Source organism: Heterocephalus glaber, unplaced genomic scaffold (assembly GCF_053883595.1).
Source record: "Heterocephalus glaber isolate CG9 unplaced genomic scaffold, H.glaber_assembly_v1.0 deba00001428, whole genome shotgun sequence".
In the NCBI taxonomy this organism is placed as follows: Eukaryota; Metazoa; Chordata; class Mammalia; order Rodentia; family Bathyergidae; genus Heterocephalus; species Heterocephalus glaber.
This window is the reverse complement of record NW_028258293.1, coordinates 2299794-2325302: the sequence shown is the minus strand read 5'-3', so window position 1 is coordinate 2325302 and position 25509 is coordinate 2299794. Positions and strand designations below refer to the sequence as shown.

The following is a 25509-nucleotide window of genomic DNA, read 5'->3' as shown; positions in this document are numbered from 1 at the left end:
TGCTTCCCGCTCTGTTTCATTCCCATTAATCACACTACTTCATTGTATTTATTACTCAGCTTTCCTGTCTCTGGGACAAAATACCCAACACTCTCAGAGGAAGAGAGGTTTATTTTGCCTCAAAGTTCCAGTGGGTTAAGTCCGTGGTTGACCGGCTCCAAGGCAGAGGAGGCTTAGTGGAGGACATGGCACAGGAACGCTGCCCACGTCATGGCGGCCAGAAGCAGAGAGAGAAGGGAAGAGTAGGGGACAAGAGCACACGGTTTAGCTCACAACCCCAGTGACCTCCTTTTCCACACACGACCCACTTCCCAGCACATGAGACTTGGGGAACGTTTTAGAGCTAAACCATAAGATTGAGTGTTTTATTTGTTCAAGTATTTAAAACCTTTGTATGGAGTACCCACCGTGGACCAGGTATAATCTGGACTTGGGGGTATAGATGTGAATTAGGCAACATTCCTGCTGAAGGGAGCAAACCTTCTAACCGAGCGATTCAGGCAATAAAGACCTATGTGTACGACAGGTAACAATAAGGACCCTAAAGAAAACTAGAGCAGGGAAAGGTTGTGACAGGATGAGAGCATGGGTGACAAGTCTGAGAAACTGCAGAGGAGCCAGGATGACTGGGGGAGAGGAGAAAGGGAGGAGACAGGGATGATCATGAGGAGCTGAGGGGCCTGCTGAAGGAGGCGGCAGCATTGGTGAAGCCTGGCTGGGTTCACTGTGCAGGAAACAGAAAGCCCCAGGAGGACTCGGGGCTGAGAACTTGCATTATTTGATTTACAAGTGCAAGAGGATCCCTTGGGCCACTAAGTGGGGGACGGATCATGGGAGAGGCCAATAGTAGAGAGAGAGACAGAAACATGGAGCTGGCCTGTAGGTCACTCCCATGTATGATCACTTACGGACAGATCCACCACCTGTGTCCTCCCTTCCCAACCCCCTTACCTTCTACCTTCACTTTACAGTGTGAGACACTTGGTGGGACTTTTAAGATGGAAGAAGGCAGGAGGAGAGCTTCCTACCCACCCCTTAAACAGTTCCATAGGTCACATCGAGCGGAATAGAAAGATAAACAGTCCGCTCCTCAAACTGGGAAGTAAGCAGCTTAGTTGAAGAGTTGGGCAACTCATGGCTGAAAATGAGAACAAACATTAACCCTAAAATGTTTACTTGAAAGTCTTTGATGATTGCTGAATTAATGCACACAGACATAAGCTGAACCCTTTGGGATGCATGCTTTTGACTTTGTTTCAAAGAAGCAGGTGCAATTATATCATTTGTTCACTTTATTACAATTCACAGAGAACATATGGGGATTAATTTTTAAAATATACAAAAACCCAAACGGAATGACATCAGCCAAATTCAGGATATTTTACTTTTATAATAAAAGCAAATTAGACCCTCGTATTTCTGGAGCACGTAACTTCGTGTTCTTCGATGTAATGCCATCCTCTTGGGTAAAGTATGTAAAAGAGCTACAGGCAAATTCTTACAGCGGAACATTTTCAATATCTAAGAAAAGTAATGCTGTATAATGTGGGATTTTTAATCCTAGGAAGTGTAATTGGGTTTAATGACTACCAAGGGAAATTCTGTCAACATTTCCTTTTACTGGTAAGAAAGAGTTCTAGAAGTAAGAATTAGAGCTGTGGGATTTTCCACTTTCCTTAAAAGACAGAGTCTGACCAAATTCTATCAAAACTGACCTGTTCACGCATAATCTGTACAAAAATCATGCTGATATTTACTGAACAAAATGAAGACAAAGTTAAAAGTAAATAACATGGTTGCAGATTACTATCAAATATGTGAAAAACTACATAAATTACTTGATAGAGTAATAAATCATATACTACTGAATACTCAAGAAAATCAGAAGATGATTCTTTCAATTTTTAATAATTGGTTTTTTACAATTTATAATTACATAGACATGACCATTGTCTTCTTAGAGAAGTCCTCATTACTATTAATTTATCTTTCTTTGACAAGCAAGAGACTATAATAGCTCCTTTAGCTACTGCATCTCCAGTCTGTTCCTAAAGAAAAAGCTTGAATACAGGAAAAAAAGTCACTTCTTTCAAGTCTCGTTTCTTCCTTTTAAGTAGGCGGGAAAATGCCTTTTAAAAATTGACCAGTGTGATATAGTTTGAATTCATATTCTCTTGGAATGGTAAACATAATACAGTGAAAGCCAGATGCCAGCATTTATTCTGTGCCAATCATAGCCAGACGTAATTATAGTAGTAGGACTGATTTTACAGCAATTGTAAAAATGTAAATAAGGCTTTAAAACTGACTCAGGAATTATATTTTGTAAATGAGACTTTGATTTTAATTTGGATAATTCTCTGAGGGTGTGATATGCGTCATTCAGAATGCTCTGCTCTCCTTAGGGCAGAATAGTAGTCGTCCTTCAGGAAACCAGACCACAGCCACACCCGCCTCTTATCAAACTACATCTCCTAATGATTATAATATTTTTAAGCACTAGATTAACTTTAAAATGTAAATACTGCAATTTTAAAGTTTTGATTATCAGATAGAAGTTTCTTTAAAAATTGTCAGTGGGAAAATATGAAATAAAATATAGCACCATTTTTCCCAATTCAGTCCAGTCTCACTAGTGAAGTATGTATTGAGTGTTGTCTATATTAAAAATGCTTTTCATAACTTGTATTGACTTTCCCTACTTCAAATATAATATTTAATTATTAAAACACAGAAAATAATTGGAAACTCAAATGCAGACCCTCAGGAACAACTGTCAATATTTTGATACATGGAAACATCAAATCACCTTTCCATCTGGTCTCTACCTTTAGCTATATAAAATTTTGATAACATTAAATGTCTTTTATAACTTGCTTTTTTATGAGTAGCCAAACTCACCTGACATTGGCGTGCATTTTGATTGAAAAAGCTCAAAGCACTGTTAAAGATTGGCCCCTTTTCAGAGAGGGAGGCACCCGCCAGCTCGGGGCAGGAAGACAAATGTCAGCACGGCGGTGGCAGCTGTTCGCCTCCCCAGGAAGGAAGGGCCGCGCAGAGTACAGTACTCGCAGCCCCTCAGCTCCCGGGAAGCCACTCTGGGAGCAGAACAAAGGCCTCTCTCCAATGCAGCTAACACAGATGTGCCCAAAGGCAAACTGTCAGAAAGAGTTAGGATGACAGCTACTCACAGTTCGTTACTTCCCCCTCACAGGTCACTGGTGACAAGCTGGGTCAGCATGCTTTGTTGGCTGTCCCAGTCCCTCCCACCCCACCCCGCTCACTCTAAATATGGTTAAAGGGCTCCTCTGGATAAACTTATGTAAACAGACACATTTCAGACACTTACGGATGCTGGAAGATGCCATTTATTTTACTTTGGACCAAGGTGAGAATTCAATGTATACACAACTTACTTTATCCAAGCCAGGAGGGAGCAAAAGCAATTTAAGGTGTGGCTAAAATGAACAAGAGAATATAGCCTTCTATGAACCAAGTACCTTCTACATAGGCCTCGTATCATAAGAGATTTTCATTTCTCTTCAGTAGGAAAAAGAATTTTTCCACGGTATGAAGAAAGGAATCAAAAATCACATTGCTTTCCCAAAGAAAAGAAATGAAATGATTCTGTAAGTGGAGAACTAACTAGTTTTTGGTAATTGTTTTAGACTCTGTGTGTGCCTGGCAGAGGGTGAGGATGGAATTCAAAATAATACACCAATCCAAATGGCAGTGTCAGGCCAGGATGTGGCTCAGCGGCACGGCACCTGCCTGGCGAGCGAGAGGCCCTGAGTTCGATTCTAGGTACCGAAAAGAAAAAAAAGGCGATGTGGAGAGTTTCTTGTCTTACAGAATGAACAAAAAATAGCAATGGCCAAAATCAACTCTTTTGGGATGCACTGCACATACCATTTTAGGAATAGTCTGATGTGGAGACCCTTTTGATAACATTCTGTTGTGAAATCAATAAATAAAAATAGGAAAGAGGGTGGTCAAGAGGTCTTCATGGGCCTGTATGCAGATCCCAACTCAGCATTAATCAGCTGCGTAGCTGGGCACATAGGTAGCTACTCTGAGCCCCAGTTTCTATGTCTTAGTTTATTATGAGAACTACTATGATGAGTTTATCATGTCAATTAAAAAATCAATCTCATGAAGTAAGAAGAATTAAAAAGTACTTAGTGGCCACATAGTAAATATTCAACAAATGACAGCTTTAAGTTTTCTATAACCAAATTTAATATATGTACAGCCAAATTGAACCACCAAAGCATGAAATACATAGAACAATCACAAGTAATTATAGTCCCATTATTAGAAAAGGGCTTTTAAAAATCTCTGATTAGTTCAAGGCTAACCCTCTGTAAATCAGGTTTAGATATAATGTCTCCCCAGAATCTCCCGTGTTCATGGGTGGGCCTTCTAGAAGGTGATTGGATCATGGGGGGACTGTACTCATCACTGGATTAATTCATGAGCAAATTCAGAGCTGCAGGAGGTGGGGTCTGGTTGGAGGTGGTCATTGGTGACTTCTTGTTCCCAACCCCTCCCTATTCTCGCTGCTTCTAGGCCACCATGGGTTGAGCAGCTGTCCCTTAGCCAGACCCTTCCACCATGCCACTTCAGCCTTGGAGCCAGATGACTGTGAACTGAACCCTCTGAAACCATGAGCCAAAGTAAACCTGTTCTCCTTACAGTTGCAGGTGTGTGGTACACTGCCCTGGTGATGGGAAATGACACAATCAGTAGATCCAGACTGCTGGTTTAGATTGTTGGCTGGAACAAGGAATCAGAGGTTTACAGTTTCCATGAATATCATCTACCCATTATTTAGTCTTCACTGAAACTGAATATATTGATATACCTTTCTGCTCTCCTTCTAAACTGCTCTACCTTATTCAAAGTTTCCCTTTCTAAGATACCCAGTTAAAGTAATAGCCTCCCCTTGACAGGCTGAAGATCTGGAATAACTGCTGAGACAAAAGCACGCATGGCCCCTAGTCTGCTTTCAGAGCTCAGACTCGGCTCCCTCAGGCCTGCCTGATCTGCTGACTGGGCGCCCAAACCCCCAACTCAGCCCCTCGGTGCCCCTGTGTCCCCCACTAAAGCAGAGACAATGCCCCTGTTTCGCTTTTCTCGTCCGATATCGGGACAGAAGGCAGTTAAGTACCTGAGCAAAGTCAGCACACTTCAGCTGTCACCATTTACAGTCTGATGTCTTTTATTTCCATGTATTACCAGCTGCTTCCTTACACTGTCTTTTCCCACATTCGGCTACTGTGATTCTGTCCTTCGTTCGCTACTTCTAAGGAAGTACATACTTTTGTGTATCTCTAACTGTTCATTATTTTCAAGTATATATTCTTGGTTCAGATTATTAGCTCAATATTTTTCTCAGTGTCCTAAAATCCTATTTCTTTTTCCAATTTCCACACCTCAGATTATTTCACATAACTCCTTTATTTTACACAGTCATTTTTTATTTAATTGAATTTTCACTGGGAAAAGCAAGAAAAGATAAAGCTGTCCCATAATGCACCAATGGTCTTCTCTTTGGAAAGCACAAAAGCCCAACAAGAGAACTTTGGGTTTGGAGCAACCATTTTGCCAAATTCAGTGCCACTGCTTCCCGGGGAGCCAGGCTCCCAGTGATAGGAGGATGGCAGCCAGCGTGCAGCACGGGTGGCCACAAGGGTCAGAGAGCAGGGGCCTTGTGCGTGATTAACAGGTGTGTGTCGGGAACAGAAGAGTGGACTCTACACGGTCACGCCCACCCAGACACTCCCCCACTGCCCACACAGCAGGGCACTGCACTTCCTGGTTTGTGTCTTATTATCAGAATAGCAAATGCAAACAGTAAACTAAAGACATAACAAATTGAAAAATCACTTTTCCTATCTATTAGGAAAAATATATTTCCTTCCTATCAAAATTCCAGATGCAACTATGTAATTTTAAGAATATAAAATTGCTCTTAATTGAAATACTTACCAATATTTTTCTTTTTTCATACAAATGACATTTCTATCTCAAATTAGCCTAGTTAAATTTAGGGGTTCCCTTGAACTTTAGTGTAAGAGCATTTCAGGCAACAGTAATGTCAGCAGTTATAACTGGAACCATAGTTTATAAAGGCATTTTGTGATTGACAACATCAAGCCCAACAAAGTCATAGTAATGATAAAATAATAATAATAATAATAATAATAATAATAAGCTTTATTTTCCAATTAAGTAAAGAGGATCCCAGGAATCCTCTTTCTGTCCTTCATCCAGGGGTAATTTCCAATTGATTAGTAAATCAATGTTACTTTTGCTCTGATGGTGGAAATGGTGTTACTTTGTTAGGCCAGCTCTACTTAACATCCCATCTGGTACTGTGCATTTCCTGACCCAGATCCAGTGACTCCGCATGCAGAACAGAAGGACAGGCCGAGGCCTCAGAAGCTCTGGGTAGTTTCCTTACTGGGGTCGGACTGGGCACTGCCTTCTCCTAACTGCAGTTTCAGTGGATCTCCGTGAGATCTCCGATCAGCGATCAATACTGGGTGTACTTACAAATAGTAACACACACCAGTCTTCAACAAAGCACACATAAATGTCGCCTCCCTTCGTCAAATGTGACGGTAAGCGGCTATGCTTGAGAACTAGCAGGTTTCTGAGCTCTTTCAGACTCTTCAGGAAATCCATCCTACACGGTGCAGCTGAAGGAACCACCGAAAGTCAGGAGCAATCAGCTGGCAGCACCGGCCTCTGAGCCAGTCAGGATGTTCCTTTTCAGTCTCCTCACCAGTGCCACTGCCAGCTGCCTCTGGTCCCCAAGGGAACCTCCTGGCGTGAAATGGGTGTTCAAGGGCTCAGGCAGCTGCTTCGAACCACAGTTGCTGGCACTTTTTTGCAGAACCTAATAAATGAAATATAGGAATAATGTCACTAATTTTCATTGAGTGGAAACAGCTGAACTATGTATGCCCAAATCACAACACTGCAGTTCTCATGGTTCCTTCTGTCTTCACACAGCACACAGTCGAGTTCGGGGCCAGAACAAAAGCAGGCAGTCCTAAGAGAAAGCCAGCATGCGATCGTTTATTTAGCAAATTGCTCATGCAAACATGTATGATATTAGATGTGTCAGTGTAACTGTGTGCATGGGTAGGAAGTAGCCTGTTTGGGACTAAGCAGTCAGTAATGTTCAGGTGTGAACGTGCGCTTTGCCCCTGAAGACAAAGTGAACAGTTTTTGTCTTTCCAAGCACACTGTAGGGTCTGTTTCTGTCTTGCCTCGGCTCACTACACAGGCCTTGTCCTCTTAGTGCTCAGCTGTGGCCTGGGCACATGGTTCACAAGATGCTTCATTCAGGTCTCATGGACCTGTGCAGCAAGCTTCTCCAAGCGGTCACAACAAGTGAGGAAAAGCCTGCGTCAACGGAGAGAGGAACCAGCAGCAGCCTGGTAGGGGTCACCAATCTGCCAGGGAGAGGGGGTATTAATGAGATGAGCAGTGAGGAGGTCTGGGTTATTGACTTGGCATTTTACTATCAATTTCAGACCAAAGTCAAGGCCAAGTCACCTTAGGGTTAAACTTTCCAATCAGGTGTTTATTCTGATCTAGGATAGCAGATAATCTTTACCTTTAGACAGCTAGGATTATGACAGCAAAACGTTCTTAACAATAAACGGAGCATTCATCGTTTCTGTTGTCAGGTACTATTGCAAACACGATATATGTACGAACCATGAAGTGTGGTGCAGGAGTTTCCATTCCGCCCTAGAAGAAAACACAAAATGGATGAGACCCAGTTTACAGAGACAAGTTAGTGAGAAGCATCCAACGTGGAAGACAGCACGCGTCCTTGAACGTGGAAAAGGACAGGACAAGATAGACATTTAATATTTATGATTTACTCAGTGACAGCCACACCACCAAATATTTTTGATGCGCTGAATATAAATGATCCATGTGAGGTGCACGGCAGTCGTGAGGTGCTCTCAGCCGCCCACTGCTGACCCCCCCCCCGGGGGCCCCTGGCCGCTCCTGGGTGGCACAGAGACCACTGCTGCCGGCCCGGACCGGCACACAGCTGGCATCAATTTAAGTCGATGTCACTGTGAAGCAAAAAATGGCCTGAGAATAAAGTCTACGTAAGAAGAATATAAGCATAAGTGGCCAAACAAAAATAAATAATATTATATCATTAAATTGTTTCATATGGCAAACTGACATCAAGAAAGTAAAAGACAACCTACAGGGAGAGAATATTTACAAATCATAGGTATGATAATGTATGTGTACCCAGAATATATAAGGAGCTTTTATACCCAATAATAAAGGGAAAAGTAACACAAAACATGAGCAAAGGATTTGCATACACATAGACACTTCTCCAGTGAAGATATACACATAGCCAGAGAGCACATGGGAAGACACCCAACATCAGCAGTTGTTAGGGAAATACAAATCAAAACCTTCATGAGGTGACACGTCATACCCACTAGGATGGTTATAATTAAATGACAGAGAATAACAAGAATTGGCAAGGATGTGGGGAAGTTAGAATCCTCATCTGTTGATGGGAAGAATGTAAAATGGCAGAGCCATTTGTTTGGAAAACAGCTTGGCTATTTGTCAAAATGTGCAGTGTAGAGTTATCATACAACCCAGCAGCTGCAGTTAGTTACACAGTCATGAGAAACGAAGTCATATGTACACATGCTCACTTCTATACCAGTGTCCTCAGCCTTATTCACGAAAGACTGGGCAGAAGTAAATAAAATACCCATGAGCTGATAAATGGAAACATGACTGCAATACTTCCAACCCTGGAACGTATTTGGCAACAAAAGAAACAAATTACTAGTGCATGCCACAATATGGAAGAGCTTGGGAAAGATTCAATCATAATAGACCGCATTCTGTATGATTCTACTTACATGAAATATCCAGAATGGGCAGAATGAATGGGGCTGGGGGCAGAATCTAGGAGTAAATAAAGATTTACTTGGGGTTGAGTTGTGGCTTTTACAGTCCTTGCCTTACAATGAACACAGCCCTCAATTCCACCACCTGCTCCTGAGACTCATCTCCTTTGTGCCTGTAATGAAAATGTCATTTAGAGACTGACACAGAAACGTTTGCGGGGTGCGAATACAAGAATGCTTTTCCACAAGGTGAGGGTGGCCCTAGTCTACCAAGGCTCTCTGCCGTCACAGCAGCTGAAGCCTTCCCGATTCTCACATTGATGCTGTGGTAGGGAGTGTGTGTGTGTGTGTGTGTGTGTGTGTGTGTGTGTGTTCATTACCACAGTCATGGTAAGAATTTTAGAGAAGAAATGTAATCAATAAGCTATTATAAGCTAAAGCTTGGAAACAGCCCAAGTCCCCATCGACTGGAAACTGGATAAAGAAGATGTGGGTTTTTTTATAAAATGGAGTACTACTCAGCCATAAAGAATGAGAAATTAGAGTCATTTATAGCTAAATGGATGCACATCGAGGCCATACTCTTAAGTGAAATAAATAGGACACACATGTATAAATACCGAATAGCTTCTCTAGAGTGAGAAACTGAAAGTGTAAATAAGGATTAAAATGATTAAAATGAATAATTGATAATTTGAAATAAGAAAAGGTCCAAGGGTTTGGGGATGGTGGAAGGGAAAGGAGAAAGGGAAGAAGGGAAAGAAAAAATTATGAGAAAAAAAAATGGAATCAAAGTCTGTAAATAGGGAAGGGTGGAGGGGGTGATGGGTGCACAGGTAATGGGGGAAAAAATAAAAAGCAAGATCCATCATGTACAGATACAAACACTCAATGATAAATGTAAATGTATTTTATACCTAAAATGTACCAATATATATATATATATATATTTAAAAAAATAAGCTATTACAGAAATTTCTGTCGCCAAAAAGATCCTTCGTGAGACTAACCTTGAGGGGCTTACCTACGTCTGAGGGTCAGGAGGGTGCTGTGGAGAGGGGCCTGGTACAGCTCTTCCTGAGGGGGGCGGCTCTTCTGAGGGGACATCGTATTTGCCGAGCTAAGTCTCAGGAAGGCAACAACCCTGAAACGCCATGAAGCTAACATGCCTAGGTTAACTAATCCTGTATTCATTAAGATTTGGAAACCTTGCAAAGGTGTGACAAACGGCACTAAATCAAGTGTAACAAGATGTTAAACAAGACTTTCCTGCTGCCTCTGAGTTGTGACAGAACACCGTGTCCGCTGGAGCTGTCTCCACACGCAGCGCGCTTGGGGGGCGGCGTGGAAGGCGGGTCCGGCCGACCTCAGCCACACCCGAGAAGGTGAGATGCGTGAGGCGGGCGAGGTGGGAAAGCAGAAGGGGAGAAGCGCCGGGAGGGAGGGGCGACCGTGAGGACGCGCAGTCGGACGTGGGTCAGAACGGCACCGTGAAGCCCACTGCTGGGCCCGCGAAGAGTGCTAATGAGGGGGCTGCCGAGTGCCGTTGGGTGGACAGCTGCAGACCCAGCCCTCGGTCCTGATTGCGAGGCTGTGGACCCCCAGAGCCCAGGCTGACAGGGGCTCCGAGGGAGTCCAGTAAGAATTCAGCGGGGCTTGGGCGCTGGCCTTCCGTGGACCAGACTGGGAGACAAGAGACCGGGATGAAGAAAGCAGTGAGGAAAGAAAGGTAAGATGCTCAACCTGAAGAAGTAAGGACCGCAGCCATCCTGACCCCAGGCTCCCGTGACGGGAGTTCCCAGGGAGGCGGCAGCATCCTTTGCTGTGAGGAGGTGGCTCTCGCTGGGCTTCCCGCCTCCCTCCAGAAACCCCCGCCCACGACCAGAAGCTCTGAAGTTTCCGCCCATCCACCGCCCCCGAAGGGAGGGAGAGGAAGACCTGGACACCGGGTCACTAATCCTCCAAGCCTGTGTGAGCCCCTCGAAGTGCAGGGCAGGATTGGGAGCAGCCGTAGGCAGAGACGCTGGGCCAGCGCCTCGGGGACCCGGCTTCTGCACTTGATAGCTCTTCCTCCTCCGTCACCCTCTGTAGTAAGTGGACGGCCGTAGGAAGGGATTCCCCGGTTCCGGGAGCCACAGTTAGATCACGGAAGCTGAGCAGGGCGCGGGAAGCCCCAGGCAGCAATCCGGTGTCCGACCGATGTGGGGCAGACTTTCAGGACTGAGGCCCCCGCTTGGCTGCGGGATTAACGCTGACTTCAGGAAAACAGGGCCACCCTGAATGGAACTGCTGCACCCCCACCCGGCTGAGGCCCTCAGAGGACTGGAGAAGTTTTGGTGTGAAAAAAACACCCACACATCTAGGGTCAGAAGTAAAACGCAGAGAAATAACGTTTTGCCTATGCAAAAATAACATAAGCAGAGAACGCACTTGGTGATGGAGAAGCAGGGCGGGCTTAGAAGCGAATCCCAGTACACCTGGGTCTCGAAGACAATGATTCTGTTTTCATCTCCTTGGTGCTGGGGACAGAGTCCAGGCCCTGAGCTACACCGACCTAGAAAATGAAATTAAACAGAGGAGAGGGGGTCCAAGATGTGAAGAGATCCGGAAAGTATGATTGCTTGTGTAAATTTTTAATAAAAGCCATCCAAAGGGCCAGAGATTTAGCTCAGTGGTTCCAGCACCTGCCTCACAAGCGCAAGGTCCTGAGTTCAATCCCCGGTACCAAAAAAAAAAGCCATCCAAGGCATAACTGATTCCTAAGCCGAACATCTCACTCTGGGGCTTTAGACAAACCAGACCGTGGCCCAGGCCAGGTTGGGGAGCTTGGGGAGGTGTCTTTCCCAGGACTTTTAACCCCCACATTGTGCAGCTTTAAAAGGTTGACCCTGCCGGGGACCACAGTGAGGAGCAGGAACCAGAAGTGCAGCACAGCGCCAGACCTCAGCCCCAGCCCTCCCCAGCGGCCCGGAAAACCACAGGAGTTACTGGGTGCAACTCGAAGCCTGAAGATGTATCAGCACTTTCATTGGCAATCATTTCACATGGACATGTGTTTCCATGGTCACAACTATTGTAATACAATTATGCTGAAATAATCACCTAATAGTTTCATAGGATAACAATTTCTCCTGGATTAACAAGAAGGAAAGCTCTTCTTTTTTTCTCATTTTAAGACAGGGCCTTGCTAAGTTGCTCAGGCTGGGTTTGAACTTGTGGTTCTCCTGCCTCAGCCTCCCAGAATGCTGGGCATACAGGCATGGGCCACTGGGCCCAGCTGAAGGTTTGTATCTCAACCACTGAATGAAGAAATAGCTAAAGAAATAAATAACCAGTACTGTTGGTCTTTAATGTTGTCAATGTCAAGCGCAGGACCATATGCCGCAAAAATCCAGAAGAGGGATTGCCATGATGCCGTGATGGAAATGTGTGGGCCGTGATAAACTTCACATCACCTGAATGACCCGTGTGGCCTCCTTCTCCCCTTTCACAGATGAGGGAACGGAAGGCTGCCTGCCCAGGCGGCTGGCTACCTGTAACCCCACCAGGGCCGCATGCCTGGACTGAGATGTGGCTGCTGTGATGGTTGGATATAGATCCTCCTGGAAATCTGTGAAATGTGTGTATGTACGTACTGTGGATCCTTTGAAATATTCCATTTCTCAGCTAGCAGAGGGAAGGAGGCAGCCCACGGCTGGACTTCAGTTTTGGGGGGGAACTCCACAGGTTCGTGCCCTTCAGTAGACTCCAAGGAGGAGCCCCATCGTGCATCACAAGTCCACTTGCACGTACCTCACATGCCTCTGGGGTCAAAAGTAGAATCCACAGGGAGCAAGGGACAGCGAGTTCCCCTCCGCAATTCTTAATAAGAGCAGAGATAACAACTTGCATTCAGCAACCCACGTAAGTGTGAAAATACAGACGGAGAACTTTCTACTTGATGCTGACATCCCTAAGGGTGTTATCTACATGTGTGAATATTACTGTGTCTCTGCTGTTATCCAGCATTACACAACTGCACTCCGTGGCTGTGCTAAGAGACAGCCTTAAAGCAGCAGGTGTCTCTAACCTAATCTGTTAGCCAGTTATCACTCCATTTCCACCAAGTCCTGAGTGGCAAAACACAAGGTGGATTCCTAAAACCACAACAGAAAGAGTGAAAGGTAACATCAAAAGAAGGAAGATAGGAAAGACCACTTTAAATTGAACAGGGTTCCATGATAGTCTGAAATCTCTTTTCTGGATCATATTTTTTTTAATTTTGTCCCAGCCCTGGGTCATCTTTATGACAGAAAATTCAGCCCTGTATTTGTTCTCGTTTAGGAAGTCCACAGCATAAAGCTGGGTAGAAACCGTGCTCCTTCTGCAGCCCCATGAGTCCACGGATCTTACACGAATGGGCTGCACATTCTGAAGTCACAGTGGCCACACAGGTAGCAAAAAGGCAGGGTCTGAGGAGCGCTGGTGGGGCACAGTGTCACCAGCCGAAGCCCAGGTGCCCTACCTCAGTTACTCAGCGCCTGGCAGGCCGGGTTGTGAGAGGATCCAAGGCCAGGGCTGCTCATTCTGCCAACTTTCTCAAGAAAACCCAGAAGTAATTTTTGTGTGTGGAACCCTCCTATCTCTTCAGGGTCACATCTCATAGAAAAATGTGTGAGAATATGCAGACCAAAGAAAATCTATAGGGCGATCATTTTTAACCTCTCATCGAACTTCTGTGTGTTATTTTAATTAGTTTTTAGTTTTACCCTAAAGACCAGATCCTACACACTCACATTCCTCACATGCCTTAAAAATAAACCAAGACCAAGATGCAGTGGTGGCCTGAAAAGTAACTTTGATCCAACTGACTTCTCTGAAAAGATGTTCAAAGTACCTTCTGAAAAGCAGGATCTTTTTACGATTTTTAAGGCTGTCAGGTCACTTGGCAATGACGTTGTTGGTTTGCCTGTCACCCACTGATGCACAAAACAGAAAAAAATAATTAGAAGGAAAAGTCTGTCCAAGGCCCTGCTACACTGAAGAAGAATAAAATGATTGGCACTGAGAGACATAACTGAGCTAGTGAGCCAATGTTCACAACCCTCTGTGAGTTGTCAGCTTGCTACTGAAAATGCTAGTTCTATTATTTTTAGCATATAAAAGGCTATGTCTTGATTCATAGCTTTGATTAAAATCATTACTTAGGAGGAGAGGGAAAATTTTGTATCTAGAAGTTGCTGTCACTTGAGGTTATTTATTGGTATTGCTAATGAAATATGGTTACCTTGAAAGAGCAAGTTGGACAAGTAGGTTAGATGCTCAGGAAAAGATAAGTATATTTGAAAGTATGTACCCAGAGGAAAGGTGAGTTCGAAAAACTTCGTCCTTACTGCTTTTTAAAAACTGAAGTGTAATTTCCCAGTGACAACCTGTAGTTTCCAAATGTTCAGCTATTTCACCTCCATCTTCCAATAGTTCTCTTTTTTTCTCAGATAAAGGCAAGTTGCATTCACACAAAACCTAATCATCCTTCCTGGCATCGGGACCCTCCTTCCTTCCCACCGGTCTTCTCTCCCACCTGCCTTCCCTCTCTTTCTTCCTTCCTTTCTAGATTTAACAAATTTATTTCTTGTAAATAGAGATAATTAAGTTAAAATTACTACATTTTAAAAACTGTCACCCTTTCTTTGCCCAAGCTCTCTCTGCAGCACCAAGGATACTCACTCTTCGGTGTCGTCAGCCCTGTTCAGTTCTAGGACCGTCCTGACCAGAGTGGGAAAGGATGGCTGTCGGCTAAGCCCACGTCAGCTGCAGCACTTTCACTGTGTCCAGGGGGACCCAGGGCTGAAGAGCAGGACTCCCCAACACCTGCCTCTGCCACCTTGGCCACTGACCCAAGCTCCCACTGAGAAAGGCTTTCTCTCGCCGTCCCTGTTTAGAGTAACCATTGATCCAGTCCCTGCTCATCATTTTGAGTTTTTGCTTTTTTCTTTGTTTGTTAAAGCAGCTTTATTGGGAAGTAACTGCCATAGAATATATCAATGGTACAATTGACAGGCACATATCTAAAGAGAAAATTTGCTAAGTTTTGCAATATATATTTACCTGTAAAAGCATCACAGCAATCAAGATAATAAACATATCCATTACCCCCCCCAAAAAAAAATCACTTCTAAAGTCTCCTGTGAGTCTTGTAAAACTCTCCCTCGAATCTCTCCCCACCTTCCTACCTCCAGGCAACCAGAAATCCACTCTCTGCTGCTCTGTACTATTTTCTAAAGTTCCATATAAGTGGAATCAAGCAGTATGTGCTCCTGTTGGCTTTGCTGCTTTCCTTCAGCATGACTACTTTGAGATTTGTCCCTATTGTTGCAAATGTCAAGAGTTTATTTTGTTTTAATTGTTGATATTATACTGGTACATGGATATACCAAAATGAGCTTATTTATTCACCTACAGATGGACATTTGGGTTGTTTCTAGCTCTTCTGGCTTCAGGAAATAAAGCTACTGTGAACATTCATGTGCAAGTGTTTGTATGAACATACACTTTCATTTTGGGGGGGTAAATTTCAAGGAGTAAAATAACCAGGCCATAAGGCACATAAATGTTCAATGTTTTAGGAAAGGACCAACTATTGTCCAAGGTGGCTGAAGCATTTTTTAAATTTCCACCAACTTCGTATGATGAGAGCACCCTGGTTGCATATCCTCACCAGTACTTAGTGTGATTGGTCTTTTAAACATTAGATGTTTTAATCGATACATAGGGGCACTTCATTGCAGGTTTATTTTTTGCATATCCCTTAATTTTCATATGTCAACTGTATATCTCCTTATTAAAGCACAGTACCTGTCAAAATTACTTATCTGTCCATGTTTCCTGACTGCTCTCCCGTGTATTTTGTAAGTGCCCTACTAGTGCACTACTGTGTCCACCACCAGACTTGGCAGCTGGTGACCACTTGACGTTCACTTGCGGCAGTGCAGTGTGGCCTGCTTTCAGGTCACAGTGTCTGAATGGATTTGCACTCCTGCCCCCCCGACCCAGTACTACCTGAACAAGCGATTTCTCCTCTGAATCTCAATGTCCTCATCTGTAATGATAAATAAAGATACCTAGTGTACCAAGATGTTGTGATGGAACAATGCAAAGTTAAAAAATGAGAGTTGTGCTTGATGCACAATTTTGTTGCCACTGTTGGACTAAGAGTACGGCCAGGATTTGCCCCTGGGACTCTGACTCCAAAGACCAAATTTTAGTTCCTGAGCCCCTTCCCAGCTGTCAGACCATCTGCACTTCGTGTTGGAGGAAGGTTCCCTTCTGGGCTCTCTCTGGAGCCTGCTCTTCTAATACCCGATGCCCAATTCTGGTTCTGATCTAAGCACCTCCCAACTGCCTGTCCCATCGGGAGTTTGGATAGTAGCTTTTTTAAGTCCTAAAACACACTAAGACTTGCTTTTGTCAAATTTAGGTGAAATCAAAAGATAAATGAGCAAGAAAAAAGAAACCTTCAGGGAGCAATAGTTTAGGCTGTTAGAGATTAATCAACCTTTTTCCTTATTGCTAATTTTTAAGTCTATTTTTTAAAAAAAATTTAGCTCTACGTTTGTGAGTCAGAAAAAAAAGAAATGAAGGGCATCTACGGTCCCTCCCAAGCTAGCAGTTGTCTTCTCTCCATAATTCTTTCACAGTTCAATGTTCCACATTCAGAAGACAGAGAAAAGGTTACAAACACACACATGCATTTCAGTTTTGAGCTAGCAATCACAGTGGAGCTAAAGAAACTAGCTCTGATAATTACAGAGTACAGAGTAGCTTGCCAACAGCAAGGGTGCATGTTGAAGGTCAAACACTTTACTTTTTAAAATATTTGTAAAACACTACCAAACTAAATGGCTTCCATCTCCCAGCTTTTTGTAGACTAAGAATGAGTACTGGTATTATTAATACAAATTTAAATGCCTAATGAATATTCTAAGCCAGGAAACATCACCATTTGTGGGCTCAGAGCTCTTGGAATTAACATGTCTTATGTGGCTCTCAGGAGCCCGCAGACCTTCCCTCTTCTGAGGGTTCATTTATAGCCTTCCAGGATGCCTCTCTGCAGCCTTCACTGGGATTGGGCGTCCAGCAGCCAGGCAGCCCCAAGTTGCCACCCGGCTCAGGATCATTCCAGTCTTCCAATGAATAGAGAGGGGGAGAGGTCTAAATAAGTTAAAAGAACCAGAAAATTCAACAATGTGTCACAAAGAGTGAGGTCATTATGCCTGGATAAGCCCGGATATTAACAGTTGCCGAAAGTGAAACCCTACCCACAACTTAGCAGTCAGTGAGCCCTGCTTGGAATCAGTGATCTTCTGTCCCACAAGGGTGGCATTTTACAGTTCAGTGGGAAATAAAACAGACCCTGATATCTTCATTTGTCCCTTTTTTTTTTTTTTGCTGTGCATATTTCACAGTGCAGTGATTTGGGGTCTATCATGTGTCACTTGCTAGAGTTATAACTACAGAGCTTACTGTAAATATCTATGCACAGGGAAAAATGCAGTGAACTGAAAAAATGGAAACTAATCCTTAACCTTCATATCAATTTAAAGTTTTACTCTGGGTCTAAATACCACAGGTTAAACATTTTAAGATGGTTGGTGAACTTACATTGTTTTAAATGTTAGGATTCCCTGCCAAGAAAATTAATTGGGAATATTGTTGAAATGGCTATGTGATCATTTTCCAACTTAGTGGATCAAGAGAGCATTATAAATAAGTAACAACTGGGCCGGGGACTTAGCTCAGTGGTTCCACCGCCTGCCTCACATGCAGAAGGACCCGAGTTCGATACCTGGTACCAAAAAAAAAAAAAAACACAAAATAAATAAGTAACAACTTCTGGGGAGTTCATCCATACCTATCGGGGATTGGCAGCGTGCACAATTCTCTGCCTTACCAGGTGAAAGGGTTAGTTTGGAAAGAGGAAGAGACAGTTGTATCTAAAAAATTTTAGAAATCATTTCCTTTTAATCATGTGTCTTTTTATGTCTCACAACTTAGCTGTGGAGAAAACACAGGACTGAAGAAAAGTATTTCTAAAACAGTTTGGTTGCAATGAACACTGGAATCCAGACTCACCCGGTTGAACTGAGAAGGGAGCCCTGCTTGCCAGGCGTTTTGTATGTCAAGGTCTTAGGCTCAAACCTCCCCCTGCTTTCCATGCCAGCATCATAGCGACCATGCAGGTCACATAATAAGTGAGGTTAATAAGTCCAATTGCCCACGGCGATACCTCGTCCAGAGGATGAATTTATGCCCTTCCAGTGCAGCCAAGCACCTCTCCCAAGGTCGCCAAGAGATTCCAGTTCTGAGCTTTCTTACTCCCAAAACCACCATGTTGCTTCTTCCTACCCAAGAGCAAGGGATATCTTTCCATTTTCTGATATTCTTTCTGATCTCCTTTTCCAGAGTTTTGTAGTTTTCAATGTAAAGCTCAGTAAACAGGTCAATTATTTTGGAGGAAACTCTGGGTAATACAGGTATTGTGGTGCCCTGAAACTCGGGAAACAGATGCCAGAGATGCCAACAGCCGGGAGACCAGGGAGAGGACTCCCATAGCATCAAGTCCTGCTCTCTGCAAAGAGGAGGCTGGGGCCCAGGGGCCCGGGGTGACTGGCAGGCTGTCACAGCCAGGGATGCAGGGCTAAGACAGAGGAACCTCTGCCGGCCTTGGAGATGGCTCAAAGACAGCAGCGTTTTACTTTGCAGTGAAGTAGGGCAGACCAAGAACTGTCTCCTTTGCCACGTACACCCTTGTTGTCATCAGCTGAAAACCTGCATGGCTCTTGTAGGATTAAATAATAAATGCGTATAAGGTGCCCAAGAGGTGTGACATAGTACCATCCAACAAAACAGTAGCTATTATTATTAAATCAAACAAAATACAGTGTCAAAAGGACCAGCAGTTAATCGAGCGTCAGGGCTGGAAGCAGAAGTTAGGACTAGCTCCTGTATCCTCGGTGTCCGTTGGTGTACAAAATGAATGACATCTCAGTACCTTTGCAGCTCAATTATTCCGTATATCTGCTTTTTACTTCCCAGGACTCAAACGATGGGTTAAGATTTCATTTAAGAGAGATGTTTCAGACTCCCCTCTGCCTCAAACTAAGTACAGCAAACAACTTTTGCATCCGCCGCAGTGTTTAAAAAGCAGCAGAATATTTAGATCTTTGATCCATTTTGATTTCAGTTTAGTGTATGGTGAAAGGCATGCATCTAGTTTTAGTTCCTGACATGTGGAGTTTTTCCAGCACCATTTATTAAAGAGGCTCTCTTTCTTCCAGTGAAAATGTTTGGCCCCTTTGTCAAAGGTGAGGTGGCTGAGTGTGTTTGGAGTTGTTTCTGAATCTTCTAATCTGTTCCATTGATCCTCGGGTCTGTTTTTTTTTTTTGCCAATACCATGCTGTTTTTATCACAGTAGCTTTGTAGTATAACTTCAAGCCCCAGACTGTGATGCCTCCTGGCTTGCCTTTGTTGCCTACCATCATTTTTGCTATTCTAGGTTTCTTCAGGTTCCCAAATTAATTTTAGGGCTGTTTTCTCTAATTCTGTGATGCATGCCATTGGTATTTTGATTAGGATTGCATTAAATCTGTATAACAGTTTTGGAAGTATGGCCATTTTCACTATGTTGGTTCTTCCTACCTAAGGTCAAGGGATAGCTTTCCATTTTCTGATATTCCTTTTGATCTCCTTTTTCAGAGTACTTAGTTTTCAATGTAAAGATCTTTTACTTCTTTTGTTAGAATGATTCCCAAGTATTTTATTTTTCTCAATGCTATTGTGAATTGTGTGGTTTCCCTTATTTCTCTCTCTGTGAATTTGTTATTTGTGAACAGGAAAGCTATTGATTTTTGAGTGTTGACTTTGTATCCAGCTATGTGACTGAATTTGGTTATTAAATCTAAACAGAAATACTAAATCTTCTGGAAGATAAAATAGGTGGAACTCTTAAAGACATAGGTGTAGGCAAAGACTTTATGAACAAAACCCCAATCACTCAGGAAATATCATGAAGAATCAGCAACTGGCATCTTATCTTATTAAAAAACTTCCACAGCAAAAGAAATCCTCAACAGAGTGAAGAGAAAACCCACAGAGTGGGAAAAAGTTTTTGTCAGCTGTTCCTTGGTAAAAGGACTACTACCTAGAATATATAAAGAACTCAAAAAAATCAGACCCCTCAAATTTAAAGACCCAGTCCAAAAATGGGCATCTGAAATGAACAGACACTTCTCAGATAAAGTACAAATATATATATATATATATATAAATATATATATATACACAAACATATTAAAAAATGTTGAACATCACTGGTCATTCGAGAGATGCAGATGAAAACAATGCTGGGATTCCACCTCACCCCAGAAAGAATGGCTGCCATCATGAAATCAACCAATAACAAATGCTGGTGGGGGTGTGGGGAGAAAGGAACCCTTCTCCATTGTTGGTGGGAGTGCAGACTGGGGCAACCACTGTGGAAATCAGTGTGGAGATTTCTCAAAAAACGAGGATTAGAGGTCCCATTTGACCCAGCTATCCCCTGCTGGGGATCTTTTGAAAGAATTTAAAACATCATACCACAGTGATATATACACACCCATGTTTATAGTGGCACAGTTTGTAATAGCTAAATCTTGAACACAGCCCAAATGCCTACCAACTGATGAATAGATAAAGATGTGTTTTTTATACAATGAAGTACTGCTCAGCCATAAGAAGGATAAACTTGAGACATTCCTAGGTAAATAGATGCACCTTGGACCATACTCTTAAGTGAGATAATTGAACATACATGTGTAAATATCACACTGGTTTGAAAAACCGAAAGTGTTTTAAATAAGAACCAAAATGTGTAACAGATATTGTGAAATACGAAGAAAATGTTCACATGGGAAGGGAAACTAAGGCGGGGGCAGTGGGAAAGGAAGGAAGGGAACAGAAAAAAAGAAAAAGAAGGAAAAATGGAAACAAAGCTTTTGTAAATAAGGAGGGCAGAGGGGTTGAGGGAGGGCAGGGGAATGGGAAAAAACGAACCAAGATCTATCATGTACAGGTACCAATTCCCAGTGATGAGTCTGATCATGATATATATATATATAATAAATTATCATTATATATCTTATTGCATATGATATATATTAATATGGTATTATAGCATTACATGACTATTCTATTATATATTATATTATCATATTACGATATTATTTATATATCATATACATCCAATAAACTTAATTGATTTTTTAAAAAGCAGCAGAGTAGCGTGGGGCGAGATGGGAATGGGAGAGGCCGGGGCTCAGACGCGGTGTTTCCAGACCCAAAGTCGCAGGGCAGTGGCAGAAGGGTCGCCAGGGTGAGTGTGTGTTCTCACGCACGTCAGGTCCAGGGGAGCGCCACTCGCTAGTCAGCACTGCCAATGCTCTGGTACAAAGAGCTCGTGCACCGAGTTTCGTGCTCGCTCGGGACCTGAAAAGCTGCGCCCTGGGCTGAGACCGCACGGGGTCTCAGCGTGGCGCTGCCCTCCGTGGGCAGCGACGCCGTGCGAGGTCCGCCGGACAGCGACCCCGAGGAGTGGGAGCCCGCTCACGACAGCGACGCGTGTGGGTCGGACAAGCGCTAGGCTGGGCTTTCTGAAACACTGTTTTTTGCACTAAAGAGACTTACGACACAACAGTTGCCCACTTGTCACACACAATACACAACTCTAGATAAGCCATTAAATAATGCTGCTACGGGCATGCAAAAACTAGTGAGCTCGTTTCCTCTGCTGGAACAACCACAGCCAAACACTGGGCGTCTTGAAAGAGATGAATGGTGAGAGAGACGCGCCTTGGGCTTGTGGTGGGCTCCAAAGGTGCCAAAGAGTGGGAGGGGTGGAGCGCGAGGCTGTGCGTTGGAGGGCAGTCGGGACTGGGGGGCTCCCGCGGGAGGCTGAGGAAGGTCAGTCTGCCCAGGAGACGGACTGGGCTGTGAGCCAGCGACATCAAAGGCAGGGGACCGGGGGCCACACAGTCTCCGGAGGATAAAGGGACAGAAGCAGAGACTTTGGGGACAGCTGCAGGACGGTCGGGAGGGGCCCAGCGGGCAAGGCACTGTGTCCCAGCCACCAAGATCCCCATCAGAGTGCTTATATCAAAGGCGCTGTGAGACTTCTGGTGTCTCGCACTTCAGACTTAATTGTCCGATCACCAGCCACTCACATGCAAAAATTCTGTCACTTACACTGAAAAGCTTTATCTCCTAAATTAAACAATCACTTGTCCTGTGTATTCTCACCAAGTCTTTAAGTACCAATATTTCTTTGTATGAGATCCTAGTAATATACCCCACCAAAATGGCATGGCTTCAGTAACAAAATTATTTTCTAATACTAAAAAGTCCATCCTATATCTGTGATGATGGCAGCTATTCAATTGAATAGCAAATTATTTTGAAAACACATATTAAAGAAACATTTAATAGGTGATATTTTATAAATGTGATCAAACAGTAACATAAGGGGACAACTGATCTATTTGTTAACTATTCTGTAATGGAAGATAGCTATTTCTCAAGCAAGGAAATGTCATATGTCTCCTGGGTGTGAAAATGAAAATTTTAAAAATACAGTAACCCCCTCCCCAACATAAGCAGATCTGACTCCCAGCTTTCTTATTCCATATTCCCCTGGCTGGCCAGGAGTGGCTGGACACCGGAGGGGAAGCCCCACAGTTTCTGAACAATGCTGAACTATATTCCCCTAATCCACCCACCATGGGACTCGGCATTTAAAGTAGCACACTTGAGCTCAACCTCCCAACTCCAAGTGTGCCCTACTCCAAAGTCCCTCCACCACTGGGCAGAAGATTGTTTTGACTGGAATTAGTCAGACAGAAGAGCCATCCTGCCAACTGCTTCATTGTACAGCACCTGCTGCCAATCCCTAAATTCTTGTTATCTCCACAACATGGCTTAATCTTTTAACAGTTGGCTTATTGGTGGAGAGCGGAGGGTTCCTTTGTCTCCGTGCTGGGCTGGCACCCAGAATGAACACCATGCTGTTCTTCGAGAGATATTTTGCTGGACAGTTCCCAAGTGATTCTACAGAGGGCAGACACAGCCAGGTCACTAACGCAGCTTCATGTTGTGTTATTAGAGAGACAGAGAGAGAGAGAGTGAGTTTAAAATTGACAGTGCCTGTTCCACTTATCTTCTGTGTGACTATACCTTCTTCTTTTACATTTCAAACACTTATTGCAAGAAATTCATGTTCAATGCCTTGTTGCTCAAACAGAAAGAAGATTTCTCAAGAGGCATATAGCAAAAGGCTGATGAAAATAAAAGTTTAAAATGCGGTTACAGAGGGAAGTAAGCCCTCTGACACGGGATTGCTGCTACACACAGCCCATAGCCCGGCCCTGGCCTGGAGGGGGACATTCCTTTCCAAGTCTTGGTTTTTGGCAAAGATTTTCCCTACTTTTTAATTCAGCCTGATGGCTTAGCTTTAGAACAATATTTATGATGGGTGGGAGATAAAGAAAAACAACTGTGTACAGGGTATAAAGCCATGGTGGTGAAAGTGGTATCGAAATACACCTGGTCACATCTCTTAGTAGAAAATCTTTAAAATTTGTGTTGCAAATTTTAAAAAATTTGTATATTCCTTTGAATATCTATATACATAATCCCTTTAAATGACTATTTTAATTTTGCTTCTCTGAATAAACTGTGGGACATAGAAGCAAAGATAAAAATGATGCACAGTCATGCAAAGCCAATTAAAACTTCTGGTTCAATTTTTTTCCGAGTAATAAATTATGGCAGAGTAGCCTTCAATCCTCTTGTGCAAATTCAAAATAATAAGAACTCCCTGTGGTCTTCTAACACAAACCTACCAAGGAACAGACTACAGGATAATGAAATTTTTCTTGGAAGTAGAAGTCCATAGATTACAGCCTTCGTTCATATAAATTATTTACTACCTAGAAATGTTTCTAAAACTTTCACTTTTGATAATGTATTTAGGGCCGAGATAAATAATTTTATACTCAAACTAAAGCTACAACTGTAAGAAATGGGATAAAAATTTCCCTCATGTCTTTGCTACTCTGACACCATCTCCATTTTCTAACCATGTAGCTTACCACCCCCCACCTCCTTGGCCAGGAACGAGAAAAGTGTGAAAGCAGGAAATGTCAGGAAATACATAATTGTGCAACCAAACCAGGCCAAATAACTACAGTCCACTAGTAGCTTCCAATTGTTGATCTAAAAAGAAGGAAAGGACTTGGGAATTTAAAGAACTTTGTCCTGTGCTAACGAGAATCAGTTAAAAATTTAAACTAAAATCTTGTATTTGCTCCAGTATGTTAAAATTTTATGGGACATAAACGTCCTCTCCAAGGGAAAATCAAGAATCACTTGCCTTTTCCCAGCCTCCTTTGTGATGGAAATAATAATGCTAAATCAAAGCGAATAACCAGGCAGATCTGCACTCTGCCAGCCTGCACAAGCACTGAACTCAGAGTCGGCCTGTGACACACATGCCATCATGGTAACATCATAACTTGGTGGTTTTCTTGCGACTTCCATACACAGGGCTGTCACTGATATCCCTGATGTCTGCGGAGCCACATACTAGAAGCAGAGCCAAGACGCTGCATTTCCTTTCCCTTCTGGCAATCACTGTGGAGACTACTTTCTCTGCCCTGTGTTCTCACACCAGGCACCCTTCCATGTAGTCACACAAAATGGTTTTTTCTTTTATATCAACTACCATGAAGTTTAACTCTCGTCCATTTCACATAAGCATATAATTTTATTGTTTTAAACTGTGTCAATCTAAAAAATTGCCAATTTAAGTAACAATGGTGAGCTATTGAAAGATGTATATGCCAAATTGTCGACGTCTAGTAGATTCCAAATCTGTTTTTAAAATGGATAAAAGGGCAACAGGTTGTAATTGTCCGGATTGTATCTGCCTCCCACATTACAAATGGGGATTATATGTTCCAAATATTTCTCGGTGGGAAAGGTTTTACTTGTCAATAAGAGATTTAAAAGATCAGTCAGGGGTTGGACACTGATATCTCTGTCTCCAGCCAATTTTAAAAGCTATGCATCAAGAATATTGGCTTTTCTTTCCTTCCCTCAACCCCTGTTGTAATCCTCTTAGTGTCTTCTTTACCTCAGTGGGCAGCAAGTTTCCACAATAAAATGCCCCAAAGATATCTATCACCTCTGCCTGAGCCCACCTCTCAGAGTGCTCCTTTCGGTTATTAAATTACTATTCCCAGTGCACTGATCACCTCTCTGGAAATAATTGGAGGCAGTATTTTTTTTTCCAGAAAGGATTTTAAAGGTTTCATACCTAAGGGAAAGTCATTTTTTCCTGAAAGCTTTTCATGACTAACCAATTTATCAGGTTTTGCTTTCTTATGCTGCTATTTTTGTTGGACCAAAGTTTTATTCAAAATCAATTTCTTCTTTCAAAAATAAAGTCATGTAAAAACATTGATTGGAGATGAATACTTTCTTATTTTCTCTAAATCTTTAGAACCAATTAATAATGGT

At 43.0% G+C, this 25509-nt stretch overlaps 1 long non-coding RNA gene across 2 annotated transcripts in view; it reads right to left on the bottom strand.

Moving 5' to 3' along the window:
- Positions 1-6201: 6201 nt before the first annotated feature.
- Positions 6202-25509, bottom strand: part of LOC110350581 (uncharacterized) — a 221092-nt gene continuing 201784 nt past the window's right edge. For both annotated transcript variants that reach the window (XR_015451398.1, XR_015451399.1), the window contains 2 exons: positions 7631-7767; positions 6202-6904 (listed from right to left, as the gene is read on the bottom strand). This is a non-coding gene — a long non-coding RNA (uncharacterized LOC110350581). The remainder of the gene's footprint in view (positions 6905-7630; positions 7768-25509) is intronic.